This window comes from Cotesia glomerata, linkage group LG6 (assembly GCF_020080835.1).
Source record: "Cotesia glomerata isolate CgM1 linkage group LG6, MPM_Cglom_v2.3, whole genome shotgun sequence".
Lineage (NCBI taxonomy): Eukaryota > Metazoa > Arthropoda > Insecta > Hymenoptera > Braconidae > Cotesia > Cotesia glomerata.
Window position 1 is genome coordinate 18,368,376 of NC_058163.1, and position 19,472 is coordinate 18,387,847.

A 19,472-nucleotide genomic window follows, 5' to 3' on the forward strand; every position below is an offset into this window, starting at 1 on the left:
CAAAAATAGTTTCGAAAAAAGCGTTTCAATTTGTAATTAAATAATTTTTTTACCTTTCTGCTTTGGAAATAAATAATCTTAAAAAATTGCGAAGTAAGTTTAAAAACAACCTCAACGCTTCGCTTATGAGGCGTGCAAAACACTTTAATTATAAAAAAGTTCAAGGCAAGAAATTTCTAATATGATCATTTTGAAAATTTGATTACTTTAAATCTAGCACAAAATATTTTGAACTAAGGAATTTTTGTGGACTTAGTGAATTTTATTTAATTCAAGAATTTTTCTATTCGATTCAAAACCAAAAAGTTCTTCAAAAGAAACTTTTTGGTTCAAGAATATTTTTCTTGAATTGAATTTGTTTTTTAATAATAATTTTTTTTTTTTTTTTTTTTGTATAGAACTTGGTAAAAACTGCTAAGAATCTTTTCTCAACAATTTTTTTATAATAATTTTAAGTGAATTTATTATTTATGTGAATGGCATCGATATTATTCGCAAATTCAATTCAAATTGAGCTCAAAAACTGGGTAATACATTGCTTTACTCGCTTACGCAGTGAAGATACGTTTAAATTTATAAATGACTTTATTGGAGTTTAATAGAGTGTGGGAGTTTAATCGATAGTTATTTATCACCACAGATTTTTCTTCAAAGTTTCAATTGGGAATTCACATGGATGACTAGACTGGTTACAAATCATTGAGTTTGTTCAAGCTGTTAAAATTTAATGACATGGATAATAACATGATGGCATAATTTGGATAAACTGAAACCCAATCAAAATGGAATCGATGTTCATTTTATGGCCAATCTACAGATTATACGTGTCAAATGTCAAGCGTAGAGAAGATGAAGAAATATTTTTATTATTGATGATACCGAAGTCGATACTAATTATTGAATGTTAAAATCTATAATTCGTCAACAAAAATGTTAGATAGAAATTCGGTTTATGATTAATTTTTTATTTCATGTTACTGATGTCTAATGGATTGGTTTTACAACCACGGGCAGCTTTTATAAATTGATGATGGTTATGCTGCATAAGAAGAAAGAAAAGAAAGAGCATGAATTATTTTACTTACGTGATGTGAAAAAGTCACGATTCAAGCTTGTAATTTTCTGGAGTAGGAACACATAGAGGATATATTATTTTTTGCAAGACTTGCTGTACTCGATTTGAAAAGAATAGCAAATTGAAAGATGTTAAAATATTTATTTTTTGGTCTTGATTTATTTCTATAATAAAAGCTAGCAACCTTCAGTCACATACTGCCTGCCAAGAATTAGGAATTATAAATAGAGAAACTTTAGTGTAATATACTATTTGATAATTTTAATTATAATATACATCGTTTGGATACACTGAAAAAAAATTATAAGCCCAATGTCGTTACATTTTGGTACTGCAGCAATATTTGTATAAACTGTGCACTAAGATGACATTTGAGCTTCACCACAATATTTTTTCGGTAGTACGATACTTGTAAATTTCTTATTCAAATAAAATTACAACATTGATAATTTAAAAACTTCAACTACTTTCACAGGTTCCCTTTAAAAAAAACCAATGCAACGGCAAACCTCATCATAGCTATAGTGAAATAGTGCGTAATTTTAAGTTTATAGATACATTATAATATTCAAATTAAAGCTTATTCAAACAGCTTCCAGATTCAATTTGCTGAAGCTCAATAAGTTGTTGCATTCAAAATTTATTCAGGAAATAGTCCAGAAAAATATGAAATTTCGCTATTTTCAAAATTAAAAAATGTCGCAATTTTGGGATGATGAGATCTATTAATCTCATCTTCGAACTTGAACTTAGTATTTATCTGTAAAAAACGTCTGTTAAGTTTGGTAAAGATCCGTTGTGAATTCTAGACACTATCGTAGTGACAAGCCAGGTTCTATTGTATATGTATAAAGTTTTAAGCCACATGTATTTTTTGAACCAGCTCGACGAGCTGAGTCAGAAAATAGCAAAATTTATTTAAAGTTCCGCCATGAGAACAAATGCAATAGTTAGATTTCTATGCAATCTAATAAAAAGTGATTTTAATCTTGTATCACGGAGGTACTATTTTCGCCTCAGTGATATAATAAATACAATGCTTATAGTATAGTGGAAGTATATAGGTGTAATACATTAAATACAAATTTAGAATTTCATATAGAAACAAATTTAGAATCACTTTTTGTTTCGTCGAGATGTTTTGGTAGAGTTATTTTTTTTTTAAACTATGAACTGTTATATCTCCGTAGCAAATCCAATGATATTTTAATGTGGTTTGCGGCATTCGATGCTGCTTTTTAGTACAATAAGATTACTCATTTCTAGGTACTCAAAAACCAATCCAACGAGAAATTACGAAAATATGTGAAAAAACTCTTTTTGTGAAATTATTCGATAATGATGTCTTTTGAAAGAATTAACCGATTTTGATGCGGATTGTGAAGATCAACTTTATTTTTTGAGGTTAAGAAATGATTAGATTTTAAAAATGATCGATGTAGCAATATCAAATTTATTCCATATATAAGAATATTTCATTTTTTATTTGATTTTTGAGATTTTATAAAATCTATTGGGCCGAATCGGGGTAAATTTTCAGAAAATTAAAATTTGGGAGGACCCTCCAAAATAACGCAAACCGCATTTCAATCAGTCAAGCCGCTCAAAAGTATGATCCTGAAGTTATCTCATAGCCGATAAAAATAATTTTTAGTTAAGGATATCTCGAGTAGACATGGTTTTACGGCAAATGGACGCATATGAGATTATTTGGCGCGAAAATATCTAAATATACAAAATTAAAAAAAATTTTTTTAATTTTTCAAAAATTTTTCATGACGAAAAATATCAAAAAAATCAATAAAAGTTCCCACTTTCAAATCAAGCTCATTATTAGCTTTGACTTGTTTAAAGTGGTTTTCCACAGAATTATTAGAGGAATGATTCTTTTGTTGTTTAATAACACAGACCAGAACGGAAGATAGGGTAATCATTCATCTATTAAATAACGAACGAATTCAGGCCACTTATAACTATTTTTATAGTGTGTAGTTATACATTTTTTCGCGTGTATTCCCATCTCTTCTTTTAAGACTAAAAGAACCTTTTTGAAGGGGTTAAGCCGAAAACTTTTATCATCGTTCACGTCTTCTTCTTCTTCTTCTTCTTTTTCTTCTTCTGAATCTTCATTACTGCTCTCCTTTTCGTTATCATCGCTGTTTCTGATTTTGTTTAAATCATAAGACTGTCTTTGACAGGATTGCATTTCCAGTAATTCTGTCATGGTTTTTAAGAAGTCTTCATTCTTATAGGGTACCAATAAAATTAAAAACAAATTCTTGATGAACTTAGAAAGAAGTTTATAATCGTCACAGTATACCAGAAAAGCCATAATTTTTAAACAAAAACCAATCATAAACTTACACACATTTTTATTGTGTAAATATCTAGAGACTATCCTAATTACATGCGGGTAACAAAAAAATACTGGTGTGATGTGCTCGGCCAATGGTTTATTATTAGTGATGGCTTCATAAGTAACTCTTAAGTAATCAGATGCTGAAAAGTTGTTCCATGAGCGCAAAATGGCATTAATTTCAGCCCAAGACCAGTCAGTGACCACCGATTCAAAAATAGGCTATTTTATTTTATTCGAACACCAGTAGTCTTTGAAAAATTTCAAAAACGTACAGATATAATTGGCCGTATGATCATTGGTAATCATTTCCAGAACTGGAACAATATGCTGATTTATATTGATCACCCCTGCATAATAATTTACTCTCATTGATTCGATATGGGGTTTTCTGACGACAGAACCGGTGGAGTCGAGCATAAGTTCAAGCAAACCAATACTTTTATTTAGCATTTCTATTTGCTCATCGATACCCAAGTAAATAGAAAATGAATTAAGTAAATAATGCTTTATACATTGATGCTGAAAATTAAGTTCAGTAAGGCGTAGAAGAATATCAGCATAATCATTTTGATGTCGGTTGTTTGCACAATTGACTTCTGATTGTGCTTTCTGCAGAACTGCAAGTGAATGAGCAGATTTATAGTTCTTTTCGTTACGAGCGAGATCTTCATCCATTTTATTAATTAACTCATTATGAATTGTTTTGGGGTTTGCAAATCGTAAACGTTTTTTGATTTTTTGACGACGGCTGCTTGTAAGTGCATAAGCAAGAAACTGAGTGTGATTTGGTATATCACTAGTAGAAGAGATGGAAATTTTTTTAGTGAAATTCACGGTCATTCCTCTAAATATGAACCGTACATTACAATTAGGTTCTTTACAATGAGCGTAATCCCTAAAAGTGTTGTTCTTGCTCAATGTATAGCCATAAAATATCATCACACAGGTGATTTTTAATTTTTTTAGTAGATTATCTGTCAAATACTGACGATATAGGGGCGATGACACAGCTTCGTTTTAGATAATTACAGATGAACAAACCTCCACTGTTCCTACAAATTGATAACTATATCGCTTCTTAGGTTTTTTTTTAACTTATTCAAATCCGGTACTTGTATACTGATTCATCAGTTATGGAACTGGTACTCAGTCGCTTTGTTAGTTCTTTCAGATCGTCGCCTTTATCAATTTTTATTGGGCAAGCATTAGATAATTTTTTGTTCAACAGTTTTTCAAATTTATCTAGAAAACCGTTTTCATTCCTCATCCAATAGAAATGTAAACGATTCCGGAGCAAGTGAATATCATTTCGTTTTCTCAAACATAATTATTCACACAGATTCACAAAAAGAGTCTTATTTTTTGTTGGACTTTCAACAATTTCATCCAAATTATTAACATATTTCAATAAACCGTTTATAACTTTATCCTCGTCAAACTTAATTGAGAATAGATTATTAATTTATAATGATAACTAAAACACTCAAAAAAATCAACAAATCAATAATCACTAAATATAAACAATTAACAGTAAATTATTATAGTCAACTTACAAACATTGGATACAGTTACTGAATATCTCTTTGAAAATTCAAAATTATGACTGTTACCACACGGTAACAGACGGCGCACTATGGGGCTGCCATCTTGTTTGTTATAACCACGAACATTTAAATAACTCAGCCCAATAATAATTCTATGGCACACTCTGTGGATTCTTTAAATTAAGAAGTTAAAAACTAATGTTATTTATAATTATTAATAGATATTAGGCATTATTGGTGTTTTTAGGAAATGTACATAAAGATTTTTAAGAAATAAGTAAGTACATATTTCATTTAAACAAAAAATTTTAAATATTTTTTCTTGCTACGCCGGTTGAAAGTACGGGGTTCCCGCTGCGATTTCACAGCAGAAAACCAAGCGGCACAAGTAACTTTTTGGTATTTATAAGATAACAATTTCAGTTAACTTTAAGTAAATTACAAAAGTTAATATAAAACAAACAAAATGAACAACTTGAAAAGTTAACTCTATTATGCCATCTTACAGATGGTGAGATATTGTTAATAATCTAGAATGCTTAATTAGTCAGCAATAAGTTAGAAATAATGTTACTCTAAAAGATGATAATATTAGTATGACAAATAGTTAACATTTTTTGGATAACTTTTCGAGCATCCATAAAAATGACTAAAGGTTAACTTTCAATCAGTAAACCATTACTTGTCCGTTAAATTTCGCAACACATGCTGGTCATGAGATTAAGCCAACTTTAAACTAACAATTTGTTGACGTTTTTTTGTTTGTAAACATTTAGTTATCTTTTCGTTAACAAGTAAAATCTTTTGTTCCATAAATCGTATACAAAAACGCGTGCAGTCTCTTACAAGTTTAGTTAATGTCCCGACTACATCAATTATACTCAGTATATTCAGTTCATTTCTAAGTCTGGATGCAGATTTTTTTAATTAATTGGCGAAGATTAAATGAAAATAAGATCGACAAAGGCAAGTAAATATATATATTGATATTTTTATTTACTTAATTTTTCTTGTTAAAAGTGTATTGCGTAGTGTTAAAACGATTTTAATTGTTCAACTTCGTTAATTATTTCAACAGAGTTTTTGGTGGCAAAGTACGGAGAAACTAATGATACACGGAAAAAAAAATTTCGTTCTGGTAACGTAACTGTAGAGTTACCACAACTATACATAGTTTACTGTTCGTTGTAGAGTTACAGTAACAAAATGATATTTAGTTCCGATAACTCAATGTTGTTGAGCTCTCAGAGCTCTACGGGATTGTTCTCAGAGCCAAACGGTATAGTTGAGAGCTCTCTACGTTGCGCAGTAGTAGAGTGCGCTGACATATTTCATAACCTTCTAAAATGCCAAACATAATTATTTTGTTACTAATCTATATTATTGAAAATATATGAGGACAATTAAGTTCCCAATTTATTTATTTAAGGAAATAGGTTTTTTTTTTTTTTCAAATTGAATTTCGTTAGAACAGTTTTGTATTTATGGTTTTTCAAAGTTTATTTGCAGTGACTATTAACAGCCGAGACCAGTGATTGCAGTTTCAATCGGCTTAGCGAAACGAATGGAAATTTTGAAAAAACGTTTTTAGAGATAATAGATAATTTAATAAACTATTTCACCACAAAGCATTTTTTTCAAAAATTTCATTCGTTTCGTGAAACCAATCGAAACTGCAATTGCTCTGCTGTTGGAAGTGCGACAGAGATAGTTCCGTTGAGCTCCGTGAGAGCAAAGCGAGAAAAAGATGGTCTCGCCTGTTAATTTAATTTATTAGTTGAATATATTGTGATAAGTGATAAGTTATCGGAATACATTAAAAAGACCCAATTTAACACAAAATAAAATTTGTTTTTGTTTATTTATCTTTTCTCGTGCATATACGGTAATGATTTTATGTCCAATATTTATTAATATAATTAAGAAAATAAGATAATTTTGTGACGACCATATTTTTATTTTACAAATAATTTTTATTTGTAAAATAAGTTCTATTATTATTTTATTTCTATTATAATAATATTCTTATTTGTCATATAAAATTATTGCTGGCAATATAAATTCATTCTGCTGCATGTATTTATTAAATTATCAATGCTAAATCGTAAAAAAAAATTATTAAGCAGACTTCCAAAAATTTGTTATTCGCTATGAGTGTGACTGCAGCGCCAGTCAAAATATGAACTACGGGAGGCTGTCAGAGTATGTTTTTATACGTATGTCAATAGCAAGAAACATAAAAATAAATAAATTTTATAAATAATTGTAAAAAAAAAAGTTATAAAAAATATGTGACAATTTTATACACCGATAGAAGGATTTGTTTGTTAATGAATATTTTTTAACTGTTAGCAAATATTTATTTAAAATCAAAAGCAAAAATAGCATTTTCTTTTGACACTTTTTATAATCCTATAGCTGGAATACATGATAATAATTCAATTCACTAAATAAATTAACCTTTTTAATATTTATAAATACAAAAGATAATTATGAGCTATGATAGAATTCGGTATTTTACAATAAACGTTATTATAATGTAATATAATTAATACAAATAATTTATAAAAATGATTTTTGTTTATAAGAAATCTTCATATCATATGATATTACAAGCAAAGCAAATTCACTCAACAAAATATTTATTAACTGTTAATAAATATTCGTTAACTATTAATAAATAGTTATTAACTATTAATAAATGTACTTTCCTACCAAATAAATATTTATTGAATGTTAAAAAATATTTATTAAAGTTTAATAAATTAAATAATTGTCTTCAAATAAATTAAATTATTAATAGTTAATAAATCCTTTTATCAGTGTAATAATTGCAGTTTTGTTTTTTAGTTAAACGAATCAACAACAAGTACGTATAATGATAAAAAATAAAAAAGATTGCAGTAAATATTTCTGCTGGTATTTTTTAAGACACAACAACTCTGGTGTCTCATTTTTTTTTAATTTATTAAAATTAAAACAAAATAAATACTTCCACGTGTACTTACTTACAATTTTAGGAATAATAGCCTCCCGTAACTCCGAAAGTAACCACTGCGAACGCTTCAGTCGATTTCATTTCCCCTACCATGGCTTCACTCAGAGCGAATAGTCTCAGAACGATCCTGTAGAGTTGTGAGAGGTAAAAACGTTTTGCTTTCAGAGCTCAACGATGTAGAGTTGCAGGAGCCAAACGGTATTGTTACTATAAGAATACGTTAACCTACTGGAACTTTTTACAACTAACTAACTACTATAGAGTTCCTATAGTAAAATTTTTTTCTCCGTGTAAAGTACAAGACCGTATTAAAGAATGGTTTCAGAGAGGAAGTGATCGCTTAAAAGCTGAGCAGAAAATTAAAGAACCCGAACACCCCAAAGAGTCGACAAAGATTGGAGTATTTATTATTTTAATACCGGAGATTTTAATACTAATAATTTTAGTACATTTGTTTTTTTCTAATTATAATAATATTTAAAATTGTGATATGTTTGAATAGTGGTCTAAAGTAAAAAAAAAAAATATAATTTTAGACTCTTCTTTTTACAATTATAATGAAAAAATTGCAATACATTGTTGTGAGCAAAGAAATGTTTTAAAAAACATAGTTTTTTTAGAATTAATATAAAATAATTATAAAGTTAAGGCTTGTTTTATTTACTTTAAATTAAAAAATTTAATAGTCATTACATTAAGATAAAGAAATTCAGATTTGTAAATATTAAAGTTGTGTACTTTTTATGTTCATCAAAAATTTTAAATGTCTTGTAAAATGTTATTAGTATTCATTTGTAACAGTATTATAACTAATTGAATACGAGTGAAAAATTTATGGTATGTATATGAACAAATTGTACTGTGGAATTTGTATTAAATATAAATATTTACGGTTCATTTTTTTATGTTTTTGTGTTAAAAATTTTGTAACATGAAATATAAAAAAAATGAACTATAAGTATTTATGTCTAATAAAAATTTTGCAGTACAATTTGTTCATATTCGTACACGGAGAAAAAAATTTTGCTATAGGAACTCTATAGTAGTTAGTTAGTTGTAAAAAGTTCCAGTAGGTTAACGTTTTCTTATGGTAACAATACCGTTTGGCTCCTGCAACTCTACATCGTTGAGCTCTGAAAGCTAAACGTTATTTACCTCTCACAACTCTACAGGATCGTTCTGAGACTATAACAAATTTTTGGCAGTCTGATTAATAATTTTTTTTACGATTTAGCATTGATAATTTAATAAATAAATGCGACAGAACGAATTTATATTGCCAACAATAATTGCATATGACAAATAAGAATAGTATTATAATAGAAATAAAATAATAATAGAACTTATATTAAAAATAAAAATTATTTGTAAAATAAAAATATGGTCGTCACAAAATTATCTTATTTTCTTGATTATATTAATAAATATTGGACATAAAATCACTACCGTATATGCACAAGAAAAGATAAATAAACGAAAACAAATTTTATTTTGTGTTAAATGGGGTCTTTTGAATGTATTCCGATAACTTATTACTTATCACAATATATTCAACTAATAAATTTAATTAACAGTCACTGCAAATGAACCTTGAAAAACCACAAATACAAAACTGTTCTAACGAAATTCAATTTGACGAAAAAAAACCTATTTCCTTAAATAAATAAACTGGAAATTTAATTGTCCTCATATATTTTTAATAATATGGATGAGTAACAAAATAATTCTGTTTGTCATTTTAGTAGGTTATGAAATATGTTAGCGCACTCCACTACTGCGCAACGTAGGGCGCTCCCAACTATACCGTTTGGCTCTGAGAACAATCCCGTAGAGCTCTGAGAGCTCAACAACATTGAGTTATCAGAACTAAATCACATTATGTTACTGTAGCTCTACAACGAATAGTAAACTGTGTATAGTTGTGGTAACTCTACAGTTAGGTTACCAGAACGAAATTTTTTTTTCCGTGTATCATAAATTTTTTAACGTACATACAGTATCTCTCAATAATAACGTTGACTTATACTTCTCTATTGGGTAACTTTTCTATAGTTAAAAGTTATCATTTTTCAACTATAATATTGACAAAAATTTATTCATTTTCGCAACAAAAAGATAACATTTTGTTTTCTAAAAGTGACCCTTCTGTTATCTTAAAGATTATATTTTGTTATCATTTTTAGTTAACATTTTTTTAACGTAAATATGTTATCAATTTGTTACTTTTTGAGATAACTTCTTGTAAGGACATTAGGGATACATTTCGGTAGAAAATTTGTCAACTTTTTGAAAGTGGAGATTGTTGGCATCTAACTTTTTTTAGATAACTTTTTGATGTTATTAAGTTGCCAGTGTGCCGCTTGGGAAGCCTCGCTTTTATGCCGTGGTCGAGTCGCGCATGCGCTCTACGACGGGGAGCCGAAAAAATGTATTCATGCACTGACAACACTCTATTACTTATGTTTATAAGCCTATAGGCTTATAACGTTACTTGTGATTGTTATGAATGTATCTGTCTTGTTATGTGTCAATGATTTTAGATTGAAACTAAGTTAATTACAGAAAATAAATATTTATTTTAATGAAATGAGACTTGTTAAATATTTAAATTACAAAAAAAAACGAGAAATATTTTTTATTCTGAGAGATATTCTCAAATAAATAAATTCATTATTGAACAAATAATTATTTAAAAAAATACACAAACAGATTTTTTTCTATGCATTTTACGATTATTATTTCATTTTTCTATTTTTTTTTATTTTTAAAATCAGAGTTAATTTATAATATATTTATAATTTTAAATTTATTTAATTAAATTAAGATCTTTTCTCAAAAGAAAGTAGTAATATGATAGATTATAAATTAATATCTTTATTGACAGGTGTATTTGATGCCTGCCCCCCCCCCCCTGACCAGCAGCACTCGCTTCGCTCGAGCCGCAAATGCCGGAGGCAGGCATCAATTTTTTTCAACGCAATTTTTCGCGTACTTTCGACCGGATAGCAAGAAAACTACTATACACTACAAGGGCAGAAATTTGAGAGCCCTGAACTGCGCGCCATGATGCCCTCGGCTTCGCCTCGGGCACATGGCGCGCAGTGCAGGAATCCCAACTTTCCTCCCTTGTAGTGTAATATACTATTGAAAAAAATGGAAAAACTACAAAGAAAAGTAATGTATATACATACAGTTCTTTGAAAAATACACAAGTACTTTTTTTTTCCTAAAAAATTTTTTTTCAAATTCATATCCGTATCCAAAAATATTTTTTAATTTTTGGATACAGATATCTTTAACCCTTCAGCACTCTCGCTATGAGATTTTCTCTCACGCTCATCAATGACTCAAATTTTCTTTCAAATTTCAAATGGAATGACTATGTGATTTTTTTTCTATCTGTCAAAAAATTAATATTATTTCAGATTGCAATATTATTATTTTAATTGTTCTATACTATAAAAAAATAAAATAAATTTTATTAACTCTGTGAGATATTTTCTCATCGCAATAGTAAAGTAGGGGGGTCAGAATTTAAAAAATCGGGTCTGATCGGTACAGTTCGGAGGTTCCCGTAAGAGTGCATTTGTATTTGGATGTATTATTATTAAATATTATTTTTAAATAAGTCAATTTTTTTTTGTTTTAAGAAATTTATTTTATTTAAGATTTTTTAAATTAAAGGGACTATAAGCATGCGTGCGCTTCCACATAAGGCGTGAGAGTTTTTCTCATCGCGCGAGTAATGATAGTAAATCGTTTTGCGAGAGTGCTGAAGGGTTAAAAATATTCAAATTTAAAAAAATCAAAAAATGTACATAAGTATTTTTAAAAAAACTGTATGTACAATTTTTGATTTAAAAAAATTAGTATATTACACACCTGTGGCAAGAAAATGAGAAATGTCTCAGAACACATATATGTTGCCCGAGGCGAAGCCGAGGTCGACATATATGTGATCTGAGATATTTATTATTTTCCTGCCATAGGTTTGTATACTATTTTTCTGTCCAACAGAGGCGGAAAGCGGCAATTTCGTTTAGCGCAGCGGGCCGAAAGTTGCCACTTTCCGCCTGGAGGGCAGAAAAGTATATTACATTACAAGGGCAGAAAGTTGAGATTCCTGCATCATGGCGCGCAGTTCAGGGCCCTCAAATTTCTGCCCGTATAGTGTATACTAGTTTTCTTACTATCCGGTCGAAAGTACGCAAAAAATTGCTTTGAAAAAAAATTGATGCCTGCCCCCGACATTTGCTACTTTCTTTTGAGAAAAGATCTTAATTTAATTTAATAAATTTAAAGTTATAAATATATTATAAGTTAACTCTGATTTTAAGAATAGAAAAAAACAAAAAAATGAAATAATAATCGTAAAAAGCATAGAAAATAAAATTAAGAGAAAAATCTGTTTGTGTATTTTTTTAATTAATTATTTGTTCAATAATGAATTTATTTATTTGAAAATATCTATCAGAATAAAAAATATTTCTCATTTTTTTTTGTAATTTAAATATTTAATAAGTCTCATTTCATTAAAATAAATATTTATTTTCTCTAATTAACTTAGTTTCAACCTAAAATCATCGACACATAACAAGACAGATACATTCATAACAATCACAAGTAAGGTTAGGCTTATAAACATAAGTAATAGAGTGAGCGCGACTACTAGCGTGATGTCACTTCAAGCTTCTTTAATGTCTCTAAGAAAACTTGTTTAAAAAGATTTCTCCAAAAACAAAAAGAAGTATCCCAATATCTTGATGTATTAACGTTGTCAAGTTCATCAGGACAGATTTCTAAAATGATATCAGCGGCAGAAAGTATAATAATTATGATGTACAATGGTACAGCTACAAATCTCAATGACTTAAGGTGTCAAAAGTATTCAGCAGCCATGAAAGCATCAAGAAAAACTAGCTTTAATATTGCAACATTGCCCCCGACATCAGCAGCAGCAGCCAATCATATTTTCCGAGTCTATTGGTTAGTCCAGCGATGGCAAAATAACATTTTGCCGTAAATTTTATGGGGTTGGCATATAGTGGGTAACACGCTTGTTTTGCCGGTAACAACATCATTACCACCAGTTCCAGATGATTTGTTAAGTTTGTAACGGGTACTTTTTGACGTATTTTTACCCCCGGCTCGATTTAAACTCGCCGGTGTCCAGGATTCTAACGAGGGTAAATCTAAATTAATTAAACTCGAAAATTTAATTATATTTATCAAAAACAGAACCTCTTTATTCTAATAAACAAAACATTAAATTTATACATTTTACAATAACGGCGATTAATTAAACAAAACCCATACATACACGGCGTTTACTAATATCATTACCGACTTCAGTAATATCATACTCCCGTTGTTTACAAAAACGCGTCGCTAATTCCCTTCCGTCGGCCCTCTGGTGCCCGCTTCCTGACGGGTGACTAGTGCCGCCCCGCAGGTCCTACTTCGCGATTCCCAAGGGGAGAGTGAATAAAATCCACCTCGCCCCACCTAATCGGCTGTGGTTGCCACCTTTTGGCTGAAGGCCTCCAGGTGGAGAGTCGCCTTTTCTCGTAGGAGATCAAGTTCACTTACCTGTGGTAGTCCGCACCAGGTAGAGTGGACCCTCTTCTAATTCCTCGGCCAGAAGCCTCTAGACGAGAAATTAACCCCAGAGAAAGGTTGCTCAACGGCGGATAATTTTCGGGCTTTATCAACCCGAAAATTATTACTAACAGCGAAAATTATTGGCGAATTATCGCCACCTATCGCTCGCCGTCGAACTTCGGGAAATCCCCGAAAGTTTCTAAGTTTTTTATTTAAATTTCCGAAATTAAATATTAGATTCATTCAATCAATTTAACAGATTTCATTAATTTCATTCAAATTACATTTTCATACTAATTCATCCACGACACTTAGAAAATAATTTTTATAAGAAATAAATAATTTTCGTAAAATTATTTTCCCATACTAAATAGTCGCTGGGACCTAGAAATTAATTATTAATTGGATATTTCGAATTTATTCGGTTTCGCTTATATTAGCTCGGCGATTTTTACTGCGAGCGAACAAGCGACGCCATCTATCGCGACGATGGCGAACTAACAAAATCCTTTTTTACTTTTCAACGTCGTTTCCAATGATTATTAATAATTAATTAATAACAAATGAAAATAATAATAACCAATAATATTTAATAATTAACAAAATAATTCAACTCATAAACAAAACTAAAACTAAATACATAAATGCCGTAGCACGGGCAGTCGGCGCGGTCGCGGTAGCGGTAGCTTGCTCGGTCCGTCGATGAGGCCCGCGGTGCCGTCGCTCGTCACACCCCTCCGCCTCCCCGCTTATAATACCTTATTCACAAGTTTAATTGTTTGCTCTTGCAAAAAAGGATGCAAGGGCAAAAGCTGTTCATGCATCAAATCTGGGCTCCATTGCTCACACTTGTGTAAACAATGCACAGATATGTGTACGAACAAGGCCAGTATACCTGATTGGCAAATAATTAATGAAGAGATGAACGATAACAAAAAGGAATCATCTGAACTGCTTGAACCAGTTGACGAACGAGAGCTTGAAGAATCAAGATTAGAAGATGAAGGTGTTGCAGGACCATCTGGGATGTAAACATCAATAAAATATGTCAAAACAATAAAAGTAAATAACGACAATAAAAATATATTGAAAAATTTTCTAAAAATAAAAATTTTTTAGTTTTTTTATAAATTCTCCTCCATTTAATTTAAGATGTAAATTTAATAAGTATTACATTAGATTATAATAATTTTGAGTCTAGATGTATGAAAAAAAATATATTAAAAGCACAATTTGAAGTGCAAAAAAGGTTTGTAAAAAGTATATACCAGTAAGCGTTGAAGACAAGTTATCACAAAACACGCATACGTACACATACACACACACACACGCACGCGTGCGCGCGCGCACGCGGAAATGGTCGGGGAAGCTTCGTAGGACCTCTGTAGGAAAAAGAATTTTTGAAAAAAAAGTTCACGTGCAGATAGGATATCTTGAATACTCATAAAATTCTGAGTAATTTGATACCTATATTGTGGGAACAATTTTTTTTAATGATAATTAACTAAATGTTTAAACAAATAGAAAAAATTTTTGAAAAAACAGTTCCCGTGCCGATAGGATATCTTGAATACTCATAAAATTCTGAGTAATTTGATACCTATATTGTGGGAACAATTTTTTTTAATGATAATTAACTAAATGCTTAAACAAATAGAAAAAATTTTTGAAAAAAAAGTTCCCGTCACGATAGGATATCTTTTCGATTCATAAAATTCTGAATCGTTTGATACCTATATTGTGGGAACAATTTTTTAAAAGTTAATTAAGTCTTGGATAAAAATATAAAAAATAACAGAATGAAATTTCTCGGAATTTCCGAGCGCTCGCTTACTGTTATAATTATTCCCCTACTTTCTCCGACGACGGTTGAAGGGGAATGGCGCATGCCCACTGTCTCGGAGCTGGGCATCGAGTCCCCGCAAAGCTCATATTTTTTTAAACTTTTTAACTGAATTTTTGCAATAAAAAAAAATTTTTTTTTAAATTTTGTTTTTCACATCGATTTTTTGTAGTTTAAAAAATTTTTTAATGAAGGAAAAATAATTTTTTTCTAATGTTAACTATTTTTTATTGCAGAAATTCGAAAATCTGAAAATTCGATAAATAAATGCAAAAAAATTTTTTTCAGCTTAGCTGATTTTTTTGCTTATAAAGGACAACAATATCTACAACTTAAAAAAAAAAAAAACAAGTAAATAGAAAAATTTTTTTGTGGAGTTATAGCTATTTGTTTACAAGCGCTCGAGCGGAACCGCGCGTTTTTTCATTAAAAAATTAATATCTCGCAAACTATTAGTCGTAAAGACATTGGATTAGGCTCATTTTGTTCCTTATTTTATTCTCTAAATTTCATACGCAGGATGTCTCCACTAATTTTGCATAGTTTCCGAGATATTTTAATCCAAAGCTACTTGCAAAATGGCTATTTTTTAAACAATTGAATTTCCTCGAATTTTTTTTTTTAAAGAATGATCTACATATTTTTCTGAGTATTTTAAAAAAAAAATCCAATTTACCCCATTTACATTGGAAGTCGTAAACAAACGACCTAATATTTCCCTGCCGACTGGACTATACCGACTTTCGGACTTTCTGCCGCCTCGTATCTCGTTGTCAGTGCATGAATATTTAGAGATCCATAGATCCAGAACTTTTAGAAAGCTTTCCAAAAATTATTTTTGGTCATAAAAAATTTTGTACATATAGATATTTTCTTGCCAAATAATCTTATATGCGTCCATTTTCCGTAACTCCATGCCTACTCGAGATATCCTTAACTAAAAATTATTTTTATCGGCTATGTGCTAATTTCAAGGTCATCTCAAAAGTTACGAGAAGTTTACACAAACACACATTCACACACACGCGCGCATGCGCACAGTGTGGCATCCTAGTAAAATGCTTGATTTTCGAAAATCGGGGTGAAACCAATAACCTCAATTTTTTGAAAATTATTGATTTTCATAGCGGAAAGTTAAAAATTTATTGTATCTTTTAAATACACCGGAGACAAAATTTTTCCTATTCTCTTAATTACATAGATAATCGGATAAAAATTAATTACAGCTTTCTTTCATCAACCATTGATAAAAAGACAATTTTTCAAGTTTAATAGATTAAACTTTTTTACTTTATTGAAAAATAAAGAAGTAGTCTCCATAAATATGAAAAAATAGATAGCCCACCTTCTGACTAAAAATACGTCATTTTTTCGTGGAAGGAAACTCGCTATCTTTAGAGATTAGCTGTGGTAAATGCACCCAGTGAAAAGTAATTAGCCATTTTATGAACAAAAAAAATACTGATATCGGTTGTTTTTATTTACTACAAAAAATTGAAAAAGATACCAAAATTTATATTCAATTAAGTTCCATCTGATCTATGGAACCAACGATAGTAAATACGGTTCACCAAGTTATCGTGAAATTGCTTGTTTACATATACGCTGTGATCTAATAATGGTCAGTTTTTTGTTAGAGTTTCGCTGACGAGTTACGAAACGAGCCGATAAATTTTATTCTCATCAAGATTCGTTCATTTTATAATTTTTGAACTTTTGCTGATGCTTGGTATTTTGCCAAACTAATTCGCAAGCTTTATCTTATTTTTGGCTGATTGTTTTGCTTCCAAAAAAAATTGTTTTGCTTCCAGATATATAATGAATTTTTTATTTTTATTTATTTATTAAACCAGAAAATATTACAGATAATCAAATATAATATAATATAATAAATGACATATCTGTCCTATAGAGATGCATAACATCTGTTCATAGGACTGGTATAAATTAAAATACAAATCAAGAAAGCTAGTTTACATATATAATTAATTTATAATAGTAGTTTAGAGAAAAATCATAAGTCACATTGCTTTATCCATCGAATTAGACTTATTTTCAGTAATTTTGTTGTTCCGGCAAAATATTTCAATTCGTTCGGTAGTAAATTAAAATATTTAAAGGCCGTGTATTTTTCACTTTGACTTGTGATGTTTTTATTAATTTTAGGAAGTGAGATTGACTTATTTCTAGTATTGAAAAAAGTATTTGAAAGTTTGTGCCTGCAATCATTGAAATAGAAGATGAGTGAGTTCACAATGAAAGTTTTTTGTATATTTAGAATATTACAATTTTCATCTATAATAATTTTTTGAATCAGTCTATTTTGAGTTGATACTATAGAATTTCTAGTGGTACTATAAGCACCACCCCAGGCAATTAATCCGTAGTTGATAATACTTTCAATCATTGCATGGTAAATTATTTTTAAATTCCTTCTATTCATAAATAAACTAAGTTTATAGAAAACATATGTAAAAAATTTTAACTTAGTTAATAAATCTTTGGTATGATAGTCCCATTTTAGTCTACTATCAATGATCAATCCCAGATATTTGTAGGATTGAACTCTTTTTAGCTCCTTATTGACTAGATATAATTTAAATTCAGTTGGGACACTATCAACATAACATCCAAAAGTAATAAACGAGCTCTTATCTATATTTAGAGATAATTGATTGGCACACATCCACAAGTTAATATCATTCAGCCAAGTAGTAATTAAAGACTGAACATCCGACCAACATTTAGCAGAGCATAAGACAGCAGTATCGTCAGCATAGGAGACTAGTGAGTTGCATGGAACCACTTTGAATATGTCATTAATATAAAGAATAAATAAAAGTGGTCCTAAAATCGTGCCCTGAGGGACACCCACTTTTACATATCTTTCCTTACTTGATATGTTATTCACTTTTACAGTTTGAGTTCTGTCATTTAGGTAATTTCTCAGCAGATCCAGTACAACACCTCTAATTCCATATGCTTCAAGTTTGATTAGTAAAATTGCATGGTTAACAGTATCAAATGCCTTTGCCAGGTCGAGAAAAGCTATCACAGTTGGGCAACTTATGTCTAAATTATTGTATATATATTCAGTAACAAAAGAGATAGCCTCTTTTGTACCACGGTTCTTTACAAAACCATCCTGTATATCCGAAATTAACTTGTGTTTGTTTACAAAGTCTACCAATCTCGAATATACAATTTTTTCCATTATTTTAGCAATATTAGATATAAGAGAAATTGGTCTATAGTTAGAAACTAAAACTTTGTCACCTGCTTTATGCAAAGGTATTATTTCAGCAGTTTTTAAAGCTTTAGGCCATATGCCTTCATTCATACATACATTAAAAATATGTTCCAGAGGTATACTAATTTTATTTGATAAACATTTTAATACTTTGCTATTTATACCATCTATTCCCCCAGATTTTAATGTCAATTCCTTAATAATTTTCCCAATTTCCTCAATCGAAGTAGGTTTGAGAAAAATACTGAATTGATTATGCTCAAAAGTTTTTTTTTCATATTTGATATTTTTTTCAATATCTGAGGCTAGTTTATATCCAATATCACTAAAATAATCGACAAAATGATCAGAGATCTCTCTCTTATGAATTATTTTGTAATCATCATTTAAAATGAATTCAATATTATCTTTTTTATCACTATTTTTTCCTAATTTACGTTTAATAAAGTTCCATAGTTTTGTACTCTCATTTTTATAATTATTCACTTGATTTTTTAAGTAATTTTGTTTTGCAAGTTTGATAACTCTATTCAAAACTTTACAATAGTTATTATATTCTACTTTAAGAATTATACTATTTTTATTCTTTTTCCAAGTTAGATAAAGTCGTATTTCTTTCCTTTTACACGAGGTTATTATGCCCGTTGTGATCCAGTCCTTCCTAGGACTAAATTTAGTTCTAGTTTTCTTATTTGGAACACTATACGACTCTTTTACAAGATCTTGTATAATTAAAATTAATTTATTTATTGCAACATCCGGATTATTTTCTAGTGTCAACAGGTTCCATTTTATCTGATCA

At 29.6% G+C, this 19,472-nt stretch overlaps 1 protein-coding gene and 1 long non-coding RNA gene across 2 annotated transcripts in view; one reads left to right on the forward strand and one right to left on the reverse strand.

The window, feature by feature from the left end:
• Positions 1–19,472, reverse strand: part of LOC123266672 (integrin-linked protein kinase homolog pat-4) — a 70,784-nt gene that overhangs the window by 26,026 nt on the left and 25,286 nt on the right. The gene's annotated exons all lie outside the window — the stretch shown is intronic.
• LOC123266678 lies at positions 7,757–8,089 on the forward strand. Its single transcript, XR_006509833.1, has 2 exons — positions 7,757–7,847; positions 7,999–8,089. It is a non-coding gene; the product is annotated as an uncharacterized LOC123266678 (long non-coding RNA).